Source organism: Pezoporus flaviventris, unplaced genomic scaffold (genome assembly GCF_033815535.1).
Source record: "Pezoporus flaviventris isolate CSIRO_AGI_PZ_B2104156 unplaced genomic scaffold, CSIRO_AGI_Pfla_v1 ptg000015l, whole genome shotgun sequence".
Classification (NCBI taxonomy): Eukaryota; Metazoa; Chordata; class Aves; order Psittaciformes; family Psittacidae; genus Pezoporus; species Pezoporus flaviventris.
In genome coordinates this window covers 3,886,657-3,904,951 of record NW_026892563.1, presented here as the reverse complement: position 1 = coordinate 3,904,951, position 18,295 = coordinate 3,886,657, and positions in this window count along the sequence as shown.

The following is an 18,295-nucleotide window of genomic DNA, read 5'->3' as shown; positions in this document are numbered from 1 at the left end:
TAGGAAGGGGAGCAGATGAAGTCTGTGAGAAAGAAAGGTGTGGTGTCCGGTGGGTAGCCTTAAGTGTAGGTTGTAAGTATTATAAAATTTCCTTCAAAATATAAAAAAAAAAAAAAAAAAATTATGTGTTGACACTGATTGATTTACTCCTGAGGCTTCTTGGGTTTACTTTGTGACCACTCCCCTGCTGCTTACACACACAGCCTGAAGGTTTGCTTTTGGTATTTTACCTCATGGTCATCTTTAAAAGATGCTCCATCAAAACAAGGTTTCATTATTTTCAGAAGTTTATGAAGCAAAGAATTGGAATAGTTTGGAACAGACAAAATATTCTATCACTCGGTTCAGTTATAAACCTGGAATATGTAAAATAATAATAGGGCATTGACCTTTACCACTTGAAAGAGCATCTACTATGCAAATCGGATTTTCTACCGGAGACAAAATTTTAAAACCAAATAAATATACCTCTGAGACCTCCTTGGGCAAATTCAAATAACCTCCTAGAATATAATTGTAGATGAAGCCACTGAACAGCAATCAATTGAAGATAATCACTGGCCATCTTAAAATTGCATCATTTATAGCAATCATTTGAGGAAATGTCAGCAAATAACTTTGCAGTTTCATTCTCATATATGTGTAAGTAAATGTTTTGCTACTGTTTATTTGCAGTTGCTGTTTGAAAGAATTTCTGCAGCTTCATATCAATTTGTTTGCTGTTGGAGTTTAAGAGGATCCCAAATGGGAGCAATTTATATCCAGCTAAAGTAAATTTTGTATTTCCTCAATGGTAAAAAGATTGAAAATCAATGAATTTAAATAGTTGTCAATATGCTTATTGATCTGAAGGTACCTTCCTTAGAGAGAAGCTTCATATGCACAATCATGTAATTTTAGATATACATATGTATGTTTGTATATAGTATTTTAGGGATATAACATTCATATTTGTTTAATGTTTTGTCCTATCTTGGTGAGATTTGATCTTAAATTTGGTTTTGATTCTGGTGTGATATAGCCAAGAATACATGGCTGGATACAGCAGAGTGGGGATATCTGAACAGCTTGGGTGTTGATCACATGAAGCTTGCTCGTGAGTAGGGGGGGATTTCTTTTCCCTCAAGCCTATTTTAAGGGACGGGTGCCCCACCACAGTTGAATTATAGTTCATGACATGGTGCCAGCTGGTCCTCTGTCTTAGCCCCTAGGAGATTACAGGAAGGTTATTGAGCTCCCATGCTGTGCAAAGTGTGCTGCTGTTTTGCACTCTGCCTCCCTGCAGCACTTCAGGGTATAACTGCATGTCCCTTGAACTCCTCCTCACAAGTGTTGATGGTTCATCGTATGTGTTGATTTTGCTTGGAGCCAAACTGAGACTGGCATCCAGATTTAACATGTTTTAGGTGACTCACTCTTTCAGAGAAGCAACTGTAGGGTATTCAGAAATACACAAAAATGGCAAGCCAATGACAAATGTTGTGGTGGTGACAACAGTTGCTAAATATGGTGCAGCACCTGGCAGGTGAATAGAGGTGGTGAGCCGATAACACTAAAATACTGGGGCATCTTCCCTCAACTCCTGGCATTGCTGGAAAAAAAAGATGTGTTTCTAGAACTTTATAGATAAATAATTACCCTGTTGCATTTGGGACATGATTCTGAATATGTATGTTGCTGTTGTTGCTTAAAGTATTTCAATCTTGATCTTAATTTTGATCTTGGGATCAGTCATATCCTTAAAGGTGAAGTATTCTTTTGTTTGAAGGCACTCTGAACTTCAGTAGAAATATACCAGCCACTGAAGTGGCCTTTCAGTGCATAAATTGCTGAAAGAAAAGGCCTTTGACATTTCTTTACGGTGTGAACTAGTGTGACCAACCTATCTGCATGCCACTTCTGTCATCTTTGCTAGGCTTCTGTTATTGAGAAGAATGGGACTAAAAGAGAGCACTGACCTTCCTCAGACAGATTAACAGGAGAACAAAGCTGAAATGCTTTATTTTTTTTCATTGTTAAGGTTCTGCTCTCCTAAGAGACCATCTGCTTAGGGGTTGATGGTATCTGTTAATGATACGCCCTGTGAATATTTCTGGCTTGGTACATGAGAAGATATTAAACCTTTCACTCTGCCAGGGACACCAGGTTAAGCAGGCTCCACTGGAATAAATCAGGAGACACGTAGCCTCTTTGCTATGCTTAGTGAGTAGCCCCAAGCTCCTACAAGTATCTTTCCCCCAAAATCTCTGGTTTATTGTGGATTTTCCTTTACTTGCAACATCTGTGTTTCAGACATGCTAAGTAGTCCCTTCCTGACAGATAAGGGTCTTGTTTTGGGAATGATGTATTGCAATAGAGGCTCCAACTGGGAGCCAGGGCAAACAATTTAAGCCTTGTTTTACACAGAATTTAAATAACAAAGATAGTGTTGTATAAGATTTGGTATCCAGGTAAGTACGCAGAGAGAAGAGTGGACAAGTTTTCCAATATAATCAGAAGGCTTCTGTGATGTGAGGGCTCTTGAAACAGTGATTTTATCTCCTTCAGTCCTGTCCTTCTCCTCCTTTCTCCCATAGCTGCTTTTCACAAGCCTTGAGCCAGGGGATACCCAGGAAAGCTGTTTCAAATAACCCACATGAAGCATTCATTTATAAACTGAAGCCTGAGTTTGTCAGTGTACAAAAATATAACTGGGTTAAAAAGCAGTTCAAGAGATTCATGGGAAGAAGGTGCCTGACAACCTATTAAACATGATGATGTACATGTAACCTTCTGTACTGATGGTCACCAAAACTGCCAGAAGTGAGGAAGGCACATGAGAGGGAAGCATGATTGTGTGCCTTCTCTGTCCTTAGACTCCCACCCAATATCTGCTAATGACTGTCCTCAGAAACAAGACATTGGTTTGGAAGTTCCTACTGATGCAAGCCAGAATGTGTAAGTTTTGTGGCAGTCTTCAGCAGAGGGCTCAGGAATGCAAGCAGCACTGAAAGTAAATAGTCCTTTCTCCCTTAGAAACTGTCTGTCTTTGAGGTTTGTGGGAAAAATGTTGGCTTTCCTTTGCTGTATTATTCCTATTTTGTAGATAGTATCTTACATCTTGGGTACTTGTCCTGGTGCTTTCCTGGATACAGATGGAATTTTTCATTGATATAGTGCCCACTGCATGACACAAAGGACTGAAGTTAATCTAAAGTAGGTAGCAAGAATATCTATTCAAGATTCTTATATTTCAGGGCTTGGTATTTAAGAGAGTAATAACAGCATATGTGTTGAGACTTACTGGTAAAGAGAAAATAATTTGGTGTAAACCTGTTTGGAAAGAAAGAATTGTATTGGAATTTTCATCTAATATGAACATAAACCTCAATGATTTACTAAACTATATACCTGCATATTTCTATAGATTTCTAAGACAGAACCTTGTACAGACTGTGTGAAATACTAGTACTATAACTGGGTTGAATCACTTGGTTTTACACTCTTTTCGTTTCTCAGTTCTTATTGCATAGCATCATCTCTTGAAATGGTGGCTTAAACAAAAGACAGACTTTTAAGCAAAGAGGGCTTTTCCCCCACACCCACACTAATACCTAAAAATACTCTTAAAATTATTCAGGAGTGAAGTTTTTTATACTGAAGCTCCTCAGATACATTGTGTTTTGCTGTTAGAGGAATAAGTCAGTTTTTCATATGCTCTTAAAACATTCAGTTTGTGAATATTGCTTTCATTTCTGCATTTGTGGAGTATTGTAAAAGCTGCCTGCTTGTGATTTGATCAATATAACTTGTCTTTAATGCTATGCTTTGTGGAGGCAGTATGTTTGATCATAAAAGCTGAAAGGCATACCCTATACAATATGTGAAAAGTCAAAAAATATAATAGGTAAATTCCTGCTAATTAAGTAGGTCATGACTGACCAAGAATCAGACGTGGTAATCTGTGATGGTACCATGAAAAATGCATTGTAATTAGGTACCACAGCTTGAACGTGAATCATCGATATTCAACAGATGTATGCCTCTTTGTTGGTTCCAAGTCTCAAACAGATTTTCACTGAAATGGAAAATCAAGTAATAACAGAAGAAAAAAAGGGGTAGGGGGAGAAATTGATACAGTGCTCCAATATTTCATTATTTAAGAAATAAATATTATTCATTATTCAAATCTTCTTTTACGAAAGACTAAAATGCTGGCATATACTTAATTTTAGAAAAGAATGTTTGACACGGAAAGATTTTTCCTGCAAAACTGCCTGTCTTTTTGTCTCTTCTGTATGGCAGAATTTATGGAATTATCTGAATGTATATGAAACTAATTCACCTCCAACCCACATACCTCCTGATGCTGCAGAAAACATGTCAAGAGTTACATATCTACTCTTCAGGGACTAGTGCTTGCAATAATGATCAGGAGCATTTTATGGGTACAATAAAATATGTCCGTATGTCCCATAGCTACTTCTGTGTTTCTTATCATTGTTGTAAAGCTGTGAAATTCCACAAAGGGGTAATATTGGGAATTCTATGAGCACCCATTTGTTCAAATGTTCATTTCAGTTGAAGCAATTCCTATCTCAAAAGTTTTCTTTCCCAGTCGTGATGTACAGGTTGGCACTAATAGTATATGTACAGTGTGCACTGTTGTACATCTAAATTAGCAGGTGGTGATCATCCTGCAGAGGTAGACAGAGAATGCACAAGACCCAACATCCACACTAACACCTTCTTAGAGGTACACTTCCAGATACTGAATGAATGCCCCTAAGCAGATGGAGCATACTCAGTGCATCCCAGTTGAGTTTCATCCCAAATGAAGGCAGTCTGTGAGCTCTGAGATTGCCCTGTAGTGAAAAGCAAAATGAAGTAAAGAGGAATGCTCAGGAGAGTCTCTTCAAAAGTGCACTCCTGACCCCAGCTAAAATACTAGCGGAGATGCATCTGCTGAAGCTGGGATTTTCAAACTGAAGAGAAGTAGTCACCCCAAGAGCTGTATTCAGACACCTTCTCAACAGTGATAGACTGCTGCATCGTTATTTGCTTGAGCTAGAACAGAAGGTCTGTAGTTTGAATTCTACAGCAGAATTCAAGGTTTTGGTTAAAATGCTTTTAGGTCTTTATATACCACTGAAGTGTAAGACCCAGTACAGTTTCATTAAACAAAATCTCTTCAGCTTCCAGTCCTATCCTGGAATTTTTAATAGTAAAGCTAGCTATCCTACCCTGCATTAGAGGTTTGAAGTGCTGGAGATAATGCTGCTCAAACCTAGAATTAATATGTTTTCTGAACATTTTTCCAGTCCAGGCATGGTGCTTGGAGAGGGCTTGCATTTCTCTTACTGTACGATTTTGCATAAGGTCAGGTGAGGTATATGCTCTGCTTGCAGGCTTTCACTGAAGTTAGAACCCTGGTTCTCTCATGTCCCTCAAGTTGAAAAGCTCATTTTCATTTCATTTCATTACTATAGCTCTCTAGCCTCCTGCTGGCTCAAGCCTTTCCTCTTCCAGTAAGAAATGTCATATGCACACAGTCATTTTACACATATCCTAGTTCAGACTTCATTATAATATATTATTAGTTATATTAAGCCTCTCATACGTAAGTCTTGAGCAGCTTATCTATCACTATGGTGTCAGAGTGAGCAGCTGGGAAAGTGTGTCAGTAATTTATCTCATCTGATTAATATCAAATATTAAAATTAGCTCAATTCATTCTTGCACTCACATTGTTTCATTAGCAACATATATTTCCTACCTCTTTCCTTAGTGAAATATTCTTGCTGCTACCTACTTTAATCAGAGAAATGAGTAACTAATCACTTATCTGTGCATTGTAATAGAAATTAGTAAAATGATCAGAGTTTGGGAGTTGCTGTTACACATGCGTTTAAATGATGCATAGTATTATAATAATGCTGATAGAAATCAGACATTCCCAGGCAAAAAAATACCAATTTGTGGTTAATCTGAATAAACTAAATGACAGCTATTGCATCATGGCTGTGTCATAAACTTTTATGAGTATTTTATTTTTAAGCCCTAAATCTTTCATAAGTGGCACAATTTTAAACACATGCTTGATTTTAAAACAATTTTAGATTCGGATTCTTTTTAGTATTATGGGCTTTTGTGCATGTAATTTTATTTTGAAACAGATTCTTGCTCAAAGGGGATCCCGGCTTCACAGCACTACAGGCTGACGTCTTTTCTGCATGGAATACCTGATTGTTTCAGTATTAAATTCTGAGTTCAGCAATCATAAAAGTCCATAGAAGGTCAATCTGAAAAAATAATATTATTTTAACTTTGATAGGACTTAGTTGTGTGTCTTTTATGTGGAACATTATTTTGAGATTGGTAGATCTTCAGAACAAGTTCTCATTTTGGCTCTGTACAATACCTGCACATACAATATGAAAGGCAGTCTATAGGGACTTCCTGTTTCTCAGCAGGGGTGTCTCAGCAATGTATGAGCAAAAAGCTTCAATATTCTAGATGCCCTACCTCGTAGGTGATGCATTTCACTCCTTTCACCTCTACAGTGCACTTGGGGAAAGAGCCTCTCCTGAACTGGTTCAGTGGGCTTCATCCTTAAGGTTTTGATGCACATCTGCTCCACTGCTGGGAAGCAGCTTCTGGAGGAAACTTCTTGCCTCTTGGCAGTATGATCAGGCCTCATTGCACCCCGCAAGATAGCTCTTTTTTCAGAAGTTGGTGAATTTTGTATCTCTTCCTAAACTATGCAGTTAAAAGATAAAACAGCTGTACCAATGAAAGCCTGTCAATATAAGTCTTATTTGTATTTTTCCTTTTCCTAACAAGTCTTGGCTAGTTCCAGAATTGCTTCTGGTTGGTGAGTAAGAGGGAAGGGGCAAAGAGCCCTGCTACAGATTTTCTTTCCCTGAGTTACGTAACATTTTCCTCTTCCCTCTCTGAGGCAGTGATCACTTACTCCTGAATGCAACAACTATAAATGGTGGCTTTAATGTGAATCCCATAGATCTGGAAAAAAATAATCCAGTAATATGTCTGAGACCAGGGAGACAGGTATTTCCCAGGTGATTAAACATATTCTTTACATGAAGGTCCTTTTTCATATCATTCCTTAATTTCCCTTTTAGTTTTCAGCAGACCTGAATTAAAATAAGATGACTCTACCTACATCTTCCATCACGGGTGTCTGTCAGCTTCTGTTGGCTGTCTTGGTAGGTACGCTATATTTTAATAATTGAGTTGGTGATACACCCCAAATAATTTGCTTGGTAAAAATACTGAATATGCTACTGAGATTCAGCTGAAGAGATCTAAGCACACTTAGAGGCTGTCCACAGTAAAGGTGAAATTCTAAGTACACAGTATAGAAACTTAGCCGTTTGTATCATTTGCAATTAACTTTTGTAAACTGTTACATGTCTGGGTGTGAATAATAGCACTGCAAATATTTGCATGTTTCCTTTTACATGATTGGCAAAACGTAGCCTGGGAAGCACACATCCGACTTTGTTTCAGGTAGTTTTGTGGAGGAACCTCCTTTGTACTCTGAACAAAAATACCCCTGTGGAAAGAAAAGAGGGAGGGACCAGGTGGGCCTTGGGAGATGAACACTTAGCTCTCATCATAACAGCACATGGCCTGGGCATTTCACTGAGGTCCCTTTGAAAGACTGAACTATGGAATTAGATCAGAAAAAGCTTTACTTGATGGTATAATTCACTTCCCTGCCATGCAGGAGAGAAGGTGCAATGTTGTATCTCAATCAGCATTAGCTGTGTGCCGCAGGATCAGAGTCCCAGTCACAAGGCAGGCAGTAGCATCCCATTCTATGAGGTTTTGGACAGGCATAAATGAAGAATCTGATGGCTCTTCCACAGCTGATGACTTAGGCTATAGAGCTATTTCTTGCTTTGCTTTTCTTTTCTCAGGGAAACACTACATCATGTATTATGTAAACATCAAGGATACTGTCTTGCCTGTGCTGTTTAGTAAATTGCTTAGTTCTTCTTGGTAGAATATAGATGTCAACATGAATATTGAAAATGTCCAAGGATGTCACAAGACCTTGTACAGAGGGGAGAGATGGCATGCTATTAATGATCCTTTCTTCCACAAGCAAATTCCAGTCATGTTATATGAAGGTGGGACAGAAATAAAAAATGGCCCTTCATTAAAAGCAGCCCTGTCTGCTGTACCTCTGGAATAGTAGACTTATTTAAATAACATCATGAATTTTTGGGGAAAGAAGAACCTGGAAATGCAGTTATTATTTCTACTGTAGTGTGGAAAGGGCTTTGCTGCTGTGAATAATATCAGCCATGTTGATGGGTAGACCTAAATTAAAAGCGAAAGAGTTGTTCATTCATAGCAAAAATCCATCTTAATGTGAAGATAAGGGAGTCTGAGGATTTTTTTATTTCTATTTTTGCTTTCAGGCCTACTATATATTATTCAAGGACTTTTTAAAGTTGGAAAACTTGGTAAAAAGATCACAAATAATCAAAGTTTTAAATTATTTCTTTGAATTCATTTTTGAATTCTCCTCTTCTACTAGGCAATTACAAACTCAGTGGGGGATTTTTCTTGGTGCAAAGTGATGCCTAAAAGAACATAGTGATTTTTTCCTTAACTTTCTTTTTGCATATACTGATCAACAGTTATCAAAGTGTTCCTTTGCTGTAACATCTGGGCTCCTTATGTATTCAGAATTAGGAAATATCCTTGGCATTTGAGATACCAAATGCTAGCCATTGACAGCTTATTTGAAAGGGCAGGGCTTGGTGGTGAGCGTGGATCAGTGGAACAAAGTGGTGTTCTGAGCTACTCAGTTTGCTGTGGATGATTTCATGGCTTCAGGGACTCCTGTGGTAGTGTTCAGTGCTCTTCTGTGCCTCACATATGGTTCACTGAAGTACTACATCTTTGGAATCCCTTCCTGTCCACAGGAATGGACCATGAGTTCTCTTTTATATATGTAAATGAATATGTGTGTGTTCAGTGCTCCTGATAGTTTTAGTTTGCTTTCACTGGTGTCCTTTACTGAGGAGGGGAATGTGAATTTTGAACCTATTTTGAACTTTATGTGTTGTTAACTTACTCAAGAAGCTGGACCATTTAAAATCTTTTGGTTTTCATTGTTATGGGTCCTTGAAGCCAGAAGTCTTCGCACCAGCATGTTGAGAATGTCAGAAGGAATCTGTCCTTTAGTCCTTCCCCTGGATGAATAGCTATGCTGTTCAGGAAAATGCAATCTGAAATCTGTCTAGAGAAATGAAAAAGTAAACAAGTAGGAGCTTTATTTTTAAAGAGGAATGGCACTTGGAACTCTTAAGGACCTGCAACAAGAAACAGAAATAAGGTTAATATTATAAAGTGGTAAGATTTGCCTCAGCATTCAACTAAAAAAAAAAAACAAAACAAATTGATAATAAATGTAATCCTAACACATCAAGAAGAACAAATACTCTGGGCTTAGTTGTAGCTGGGTTGTGTTCAGGAGTAGCCTCTAAACTTTGAACTAGAATGTCATTTATCAATACCAAGCTCGTGCAAATAAGATCATGTTTTTCTCTTAAGAAAAATTACCTAGTGCCTTATGGCTGTGAGGTACATGTATTTAGTCTTCCCATCTAACTATTTTAGGTAGAACAAGGCCAGTATTTCTAATGGGCAGAAACATTTCATGACAGCTTCTTAATCTATATGATATAATTTCAGACAATTAGAGAGCTGGTCAAAGGAAAAAGATTGATATTATGATGGTTTTTTTGAAGGTTATACAACTATTTTTGCCCCATACTGGGACAAAGTCACAGCCTTATAATTCTGTTATGTGAAAATGTTTGAATCAAAATGTCAGTTTTCAAACTGAGAAGGGAAGTGTTTTGATTTCATTTTCTCTTACTTGCTTTCCTTCTGAAATTGGCATGAACCCTCTTTTAAATGTCATTGAAATGAAAGCTTCTTTGCAAACCATATTAGACTTCACAAAATATAGTCTTATTTTAATCTACATGGCTATTTGTCTGTTAAGTAAAACCAGTAAATTCTCTAATCACTCTTTACAGTTTCTGATTTGTGACTAGGTTTTGGTCTTTTCTTCCTGAAGTTTCAAAACCCAAGTCCTCCATACTTTGGGAGCAACACAAACACACAATGAAATCATAGTCTCATTGCAGTCAGTGACAAAGCTATGCTTCATTGGATCACAAATTTCAGCAGTAGTGGTATCATAAAGGACATTAAATCTTCGGTCCATTGTTTGTACTTGATTAATGTCCTGAACTCATCCTGCAGATTATTTTACCTTACCTTCTTTTATAGTATCGCAGCTCAATAAGACCTTCTTTATTTTTTAGTAATAAACTTCTTCCCAGTGTGCCAAGCTGAAACTTCCTGCTTTTTAAACTACCTCTGGGAAGAACCTCTATGTAAGTTAAAAACTTGATTTATCGCTCCTTGCAGTATCATTACTGGAAGAGGAACTTTTTCAGGTACTGTGCCTATGACTGAGGTGGAAAAGAGTGAGCATGACAAGTAACAGGCATGAGCATGACAACAAAACTCATGATCTGGAGCAATTCAGTAGCATATAAAAGCAAGAAAAGAATAATACCTGTGTGTCAGCTCTGCCTTGCACCTCTGGCTTTGTCCTTTCTAGTTCCACTGATTTCAGAAAGTACTCCTCTGAGCATGTGGAGGGGTTACTCAATTGTTTCAAACTGAAGATATGGGAAACCATTTTAATTATGAAGACATGTAATTTTAATGCTGTTTCTTTTGCTTATATATTTCTGCTTGGTTATTGTTTTCCTAGCTTCAAATAATACCTTTAATTGGATGAAATTGTTACTCTGGCCAGGTGTACATGTGACATATTTTTATGTGTCAGTGGTACGCTGAAGATACATAGAAAAGCACCCAAGGTTGGGCAAATTTTCCTAGCTAGACTGTTTTCAGTAGGCTTCAGATTTTTGTCATAGAAGACTGAGAAACATTTTGCATATGTTCCTGTCCTTCCATCAGAAGTATTGTTTTAAAGGACAGGCATTGTCTTCCCAATAATTTCTTCACTCTGTTGCTCTTTACCTGCATGCTATGGCCCTCCATTGACTGTACTAAAAAATAGTCAACCTCTTTTCCTAATATCTACCTCAAAATACTCAGAGAAACTACTGTTTTTTGTTTTTTTTTGCAGCAAAATTCTTCTTTTAACATGCAAGGATTAAGCTTTGTAAAGTTAAATCAGATTTTTTTATTGATATTCATTATTTTAAGATTAATAATTAACAATATTATTAATATTGATATTAACTATAAGATGCATTATTAATAAATATTGGCATATTTATTGTGACTGTGGATATTGTCATGCCGCTGATGAGCACGTATAATACATTTGAATCAGACCACCCCCTTTGCAACACTCAGAGAAAAGAGGCCAGTGTCTGAAAACCAGGGTTACCCACCCAGCAGCACCACAGTTTATAAAGTGTGTCCAGCCTGCAGTGGTGGGCAGCAAGCATATTATGCTGAGGCTGTGTGTGTGACCTGCTTTTCATTATAAGCAGCAGCAGTACTTTAAAGCTACCTCAGATTTGCTCATGATACAGCCCCAAAACTAATGACTGTAAAGTAGTCGTACCCCTAGTGACATTCTGGTCAGAAAGGTGTAAAAATATGTGAGGAACTGCAATCCTAATACCTACACAATGTAGGTTAGTAAACTCCAGGTTAACACCTATCCTACACACCTTCAGTGCCAATACCTGTACCAACACTTCTGTGGGGAGTAAATTATCAAGTCTTTATTCTGTTTTCATTTGGTCCTTACTGGAGCCTTTAAAGCTTTGCTTAACTGTAAGGGTGGGGTAAAGGCAGTCTCAGCTCTCCCTGTTTCTAACCAAGCACTTCTTTCTTTATCCATCAGTGCAAAAACTCAGCTTATTAGGAAGGTCTCTCTTGCAGCAGTGTCTGAATGTACAAATTTGCTCACAATCACAGCTGGAGTGGCTTATACTGGAGACAGGTCATGCTGGGATCTTTCACTTTGGCACCAATTAAATTCTTCTATAAAAGCAGAGGAGGAAATATGAGTTTGCGGTTTAAAGTCAATAGAAGCTGCAGAGCACAGAGCAACTTGTCTTTTTGTATGCTGTTCTTTGTAGATACAATATTATTAAAAAGTCAAATTCATGCCTAGCCCTCGGGCTTAGTTGCCTATCTGTACTGTCAAAACTGTCCAACTAAGAGAAAACCATCTGAAAATAGGGCCTAAGAATATTTTGAAGTGTTATTAGGATAAACTGTGGCACATCTTTAGAATGATGAAACTGGAACCTCCCAATATGTGCTGTTTTAAAATAGTAAAATGAGATGTACTTCATGGGCTTTTTAAACCTTGCTGCTTAAGGTAACTCAGAGAACATACTGGATCTCAATGAGCCTTGGCATAATGACCCTTGAAACTTTAAAAAAATGTTGGAAATACGAAGGTACAGAAATGCTAATGAGGCGGCGGTGAACTTGTTTAAGAATTTTGCTATTCAAGGACATACATTTTCTTAAGGCTTTCATAGCATGTCCTGAAACTGTGATTATAAAACATGACATTGTAATCAGTATGGACTCAGAACAGCTAATCTGTTAAAATTTTTACTCAGTTAATAGATGCTGAAGCCTGGTTTATCATTTCCCTTCCTTTCAGACAGAAGCACAGATAAAATTTGCTTGCTTTAACTGTGGTTTTGCTTTGAATTCTTCGCCTCATTCTAAACCTCAGTAAAAGGTGAAAATTTAGTTGAAGCTCAAGACAAGAACCATGCAAATTCAGATCTAAAATAAATGCTTAAGGTTTTTTTCATGATTGACAATTTGTAATATTGTACTGGATCATGCTAGTTACCACGTCGTTTTTTACAGCAAAATGGAAAACTAGAACTATTTAAATAGCTTGACAACCAAATTAGTGACCAGTTTCAGATTAAGGGAAGAAATTTGACTATTCATATGAATGTTTCAGAGAAATTGGCCTTGTTTGCTTTTTACAGTTAGCAAATGTTGCTTCAAGAGAAAGTACAGGCAGTGCCATACATAGTCGAGTGGCATTTTGGCTGGATTAGATTTTGGTTAGTTCAGACTTTTTCTGCGAAAGAATATGAATGTGAAGTGTGAGCTCACATGTGTGATATTTACACCACCTGAATTTAGAATTAGTGGATATTTGCTCTAGAAGTAGTTCCCAATGGAGAATTGACAGAATGGTATATGACTCATTTGATCAATCACAGCTAGCCAATACAACTAAACAATAAATATTGAACACTTCATAGGATAGCTTGTGATGCATCTGGGGATAACCTTTCTCCAAGATAATTGTGTTGTATAATTGTTTTGGATCATTATCTGAATAATGAACATATTTAGAGAAACTGTGGTCTTCTCTTACTGTATAATGAACATAAAATTACTAATTAATATAGTAATCTATCGGTTTTGGTCAGTGAGTCACTTATTTTAAATTACAGTAGAGGAAAAGAATGCTAATTCCCTTTTTGAATTAAACTGCCATAGCAAATTCAGTGCGCAAGCACTTACATTTGAACCCAGCATGACCTGTTTTCTGTTTTTTTTACCTTTAATTTTCCATGGAGGAGTTCCAAGCAAATGGGCAGTTGTGCTTTATGGTTAAATAGCAGTATGATCTCTGCAGTAATGTCAGCTTTACAGAGGCATGTGCTCAGCAGAGGTCCAGACTTTGTGCTTCGTCTCTCCTTTGTGTGAGGATTTTGATTTTGCAGTAATTGTTTTGGAATTAGATTGTGCTGTGGAATGAGTCATCTCCACACACCATAGACCATGGGCATCTTTGCAGCTTCTTTTCTCAAATAATAGCCTCGCTGTTTGCCTTTTTTAGCTTGTTCTGATCATTGCTGTGGGGTGACAAGAGGTAAAGTAGCTGTGTGGTGCTGCTGCTGTTGGTACCCTGGAGAAGCAGAGGAGGAGGAAAAGTTAGAAGCCCTTGTTCTCAGACATGTACCAAGGTCTCTCCAAAGCTCTGCCCAGTTCAGTTTACTGGGTTAAAATTGAAGTCAGTGGAAACTCAGCTGAGTAAAAATAAGGACAGGAAAAAGCTGCAGGGTTGACTTGGAAAAAGCCGTAAAGTTCAGACTAAAATCTTTCTCTGCCATGTGTAAAAATGAATGTACAAGAGGTATGAAGGAAAGTAGCTGGGCAACTGTCCTGGTTTTGCATAGCTGAAAAGACATGCTGTCTATCTAATTCTCCAATTTACTAGCAGCGGGGAGACTTCTCTGCTGTGGTTCAGCTTACGCAGATCCATTTGCTGGCATTACGAAGCCTGCTGATGCATAGTTTATACAGTCAACACCAGTCAACACCACTTGTTTCATTTGAAATAAAATAGCACTGTTCGTCAGCCAGGAAGAGTAAAGCCTGAATCACATATTTACAGGAACCTTTTCTGTGGCTCTTTAAAGTTTAAAAAAAAAAGTGAAGAGGCTGGAGAGGGTCCAGAGAAGAGCTGCGAAGATGATCAGAGGACTGGGAAGCCTGCCATATGACGAAAGGCTGAGAGAGCTAGGCTTTTTCAGCCTCGAGAAAAGGCAACTGAGGGGTGACCTTATCACCAAGTCCCAGCATTTAAAGGACAGCTACAAAGAAGGTTGTAAATCCAGCCAGGCTGCAGTTGTGCTCACTTCTTCCCACCTTCATGGTTTCTCCTTTCCTTTGTGTAACATGGAATGGAAGACCCTTCCCAGCTCTCACAAGCTGCCTAGGGCTGACATCCCTTTGCTGTTCATTGTTTCCATCTGCAGAAGCTCCTAGCACTGCAACAGCTGAAGGCTCACTGAAATCTTGTCGTGGAGTGCAGGGAGCAAGATACATCCTGCCTTGTATCAGGATGATGGGAGATGGGATCTTCTGCCTTCCCCCTTGCTCTGTGCCAGGGATAATACCTGCCTGGCACAAAAGTGACTGATGCTGAAAGAAGTAGCACCCTTTGGCAGCTACCTCCGGCATGAAACATGCAGTGCTGCTGTTTCACGAGCGCAGTGATGGGGTTTGTCCCCTAACAGTGTCACTGAGGTTCCCTATTGCTCTGCGGCACAGTGGTACACCACCTTGCACTGTAAAGTCACCACATGACTCTAGTCACCAGTGACCCAGCTAACAGCTGGAAATTACATGTACCTAGAGATTTGGCATGTTTGTTGGTAAGTGTTTCCTGGCTTAGTTCAAAAAATAAGAAAAGGCAATCTTCTGGCACTGTTTATGCTGACGCATTAAATAAAACCATTTTTTTCCCAGTAATACAAGTAACTAAATTACTATTGCCACATATTTATTTACTGTTCTTTATACTCTTTGAACCACTAAATTTTTCCAGAAGAAAAAGGTTTTAACAGAGAAGGTAATCTAAGCACCGAGAGAAATAATTATGTTCTTCTGTGCTACTCTTAAGCTAAGCAGGTTCTAATTGTGTTTGGTTCTTTTAAATTTGTAATGTATGGAGAGTATTGATTCCTTCTTTTTGTAGGCATATATTTGTATGTGGGTATTGTTATACTTACCCAGTAGAAGTTTAGTTGTTAACAAGCTAAATCGTGGAAGTTTAATACATTTACAATTTAATTCAGTTAATATGCGCACAGAGTCCCTTGTGCTTTGATCCCTACTGTTATCATCCATTTCTAATAGCAGGGCAGTTGACTGAGCTATTGGTGAATGATAGGCACAGTGGGACTGTATGAGGATTTATATATATAAAAATCCCTATTCTAGTTGCTGGCTCAGTTCTTAACAGGGTTGTTATACACCTCAGAAACTGAGTTTTTGAACCAATGGAGGCCTGTTAATGCTTGAGCCTCAGAAAAGAGTTGAGGCAATGGAGGCCTGTTAATGCTTGAGCCTCAGAAAAGAGTTGAGGAAGCACAACTACCAGAATGGAAATCAAGAGAGTAAAGTATCAAAACCTTTTCTAGTGCGTATTTTAGAGGAAGGTGTGAGTATTCAGGGATGTGAAGGAGAAATGCTGAAAGAAAGGAGACATATCCATTGTAATACCTATTTAAAAATATCTATCGTTCACATAATATAACTATGGAACTATAACCGAAGTACACTATCCTCTGTAATAATGCTTTAGACATTGCTCCAAGGTACTGAGGAAAACATGGAAAATTATTGGATGGACTAGAGATCAGTGTTCTGGCCTTTCTCCTGAAAATGGAGGGCTCCCTGTGAGCAACCACACATCCACACCCAGGCATCTCACTTCTGAGAGGGCTTCAGACCCAAACTGAGGGAGGAAGCCAGATGAGCTTTTCTAGAGCTTCTTCCAATGACACCTCAGAGAAAACTTGCTGTATGAGCAGAAGATAAACTAACATGTATGAATTCCAGCTTTGTGTTATGGATTCTGAGGAGTATCCTATATGGCTGTGTGATGACTCGATAGCTCTTTTCAGAGGGAGGCAGTGCCTCTGGAAATGCTACAGTGACCATTAAAGGCTGTTGGTTACTGAAAGGGCTGAGAGGCTTTGACAAAAGTGTTTTTCTTCAAGTTCCAGAGAACTGGCACTGAATTCACAAAGATGAGAGCTCCCTTCTTCTTCCCCTGAGGAAGACAAATCATGTGCTTGACCCTTCTCCTCCTTGCAAACTATACACAGAAAAATAATTGGATTGACAATGTGGTATTCCTTCTTTCGTGTGCTGATAGGATAATGGGAAACCCTCAGAAGCATTCTGATAACATTCAGTAAAGCTAATTTAATAGTCATTGAATTCTTGAAAGTTCTCATTAGGATGCTAAACGCAAGCATCTGTGTAATATGGGCATGATCAGCTGTACAGTGGAGCATGGGGAACTGATACTGAAGCTGCCTGTTCTTCATACAAGCAAGACTGTATTTATTTCATTTCTTAGTGATTTAATGCAAATATATTTGAAAGGGTTGGACTGGGGGAAAGAAGAGGGAAAGAAAAAATATTCTTATTGGGTTTTTTTCCCAGAAATCTAACAGTGTATTTGCAGCTGTATATATTCTCAGTCATACACTAGGCCTGATCAAAAGGTATTGTACTCCCTCTAGCTTAAATTCAGCTGCTTTATGTTGTGCTGCTGGTATTGTTCCAGTTCATCATATGCTTAGATGACTCATAGTGCATGCATTGTGGTAGTTAACATAATATGTTTTCCTCTTTTTAAATTAGTCTGCAGTGTATGATGTGAAGTACAATTCACAATTAGCATTTCAGCACTATTAAATCCAGCTTGAAGTGTTTTGATGGAAACAGCAATCTGTTTTATTCTTCAGATTTCCCTAAACAAAGCAAGTGCATCAATAGCTAATGGTGTATATTATATGGTATTAACTGGTGTCTTTCAAACACAATAATATTTAAGAATTACTCTTTCATAAGCCACTAGCAGTCAGAGAATCCAGTCTCACCTCTTCCAACAGTATTGAATTATAGTGCATTTGATTTGCTTTTGGTTTATCCCCATCACTTATGTCTGGATATGCTTTGTCATAACCTACAACAATCAGGCAACAGAAAGCTGAGTGGACTGACTGATATGGTGCAGCACTGTTTTTGCGAATGAGATAGTCAGAGTGGTTGTCATGTCCATTTTGATTGTGAAACCATTCCTTGTTTGGCATTCGAAGTGATGATCTCTGACAAGGCCTTAGGGCAGAAGAAACACCAGCTGCAAATGCTGAAGAGAAAGTTGATGGCATATGTACACATTTTAAATGGACGCAAACTGTGTTGAAAAAATAAGGCATGGCTCTGAAAAATGCTACAAGTAGAAGGAATGGAGGAGGCACATGGGATAGAAAAACAAAAGAAAAAATGATGTAGAGGAAGGGTCAGGTGAAACAGTGAGGAAGAGGAAAGAGCTATAATCTGACTGACCATTCCTCAACAGCCATATGAAAGTCAGATGGGAGGGATACTGAGGAGTCATCACATGAGGGACAGAGGTTAGCAGGACGTTGCTTTCCCTCATTAGCACCACCATGTGTAGTGACGTTAATGTGACAATGTGTCTGAACCGTAGTGCTGGCAGGGCTGACAGATGATCACACATCTAAGATGGAGATAAACAGTATGCCTGATGACTTGTGAAAATTTTGGACTCACCAAGCTTATGTGAATCTTCTAGAAGAACTTGCAAAGTGTTGAATCCAAGTATATACTTTTGTCATCTGCTGAACAAAAATATGGGGCATAACAAGCAGACTGCAAGCTATTCATTTGAGCTGTGTCT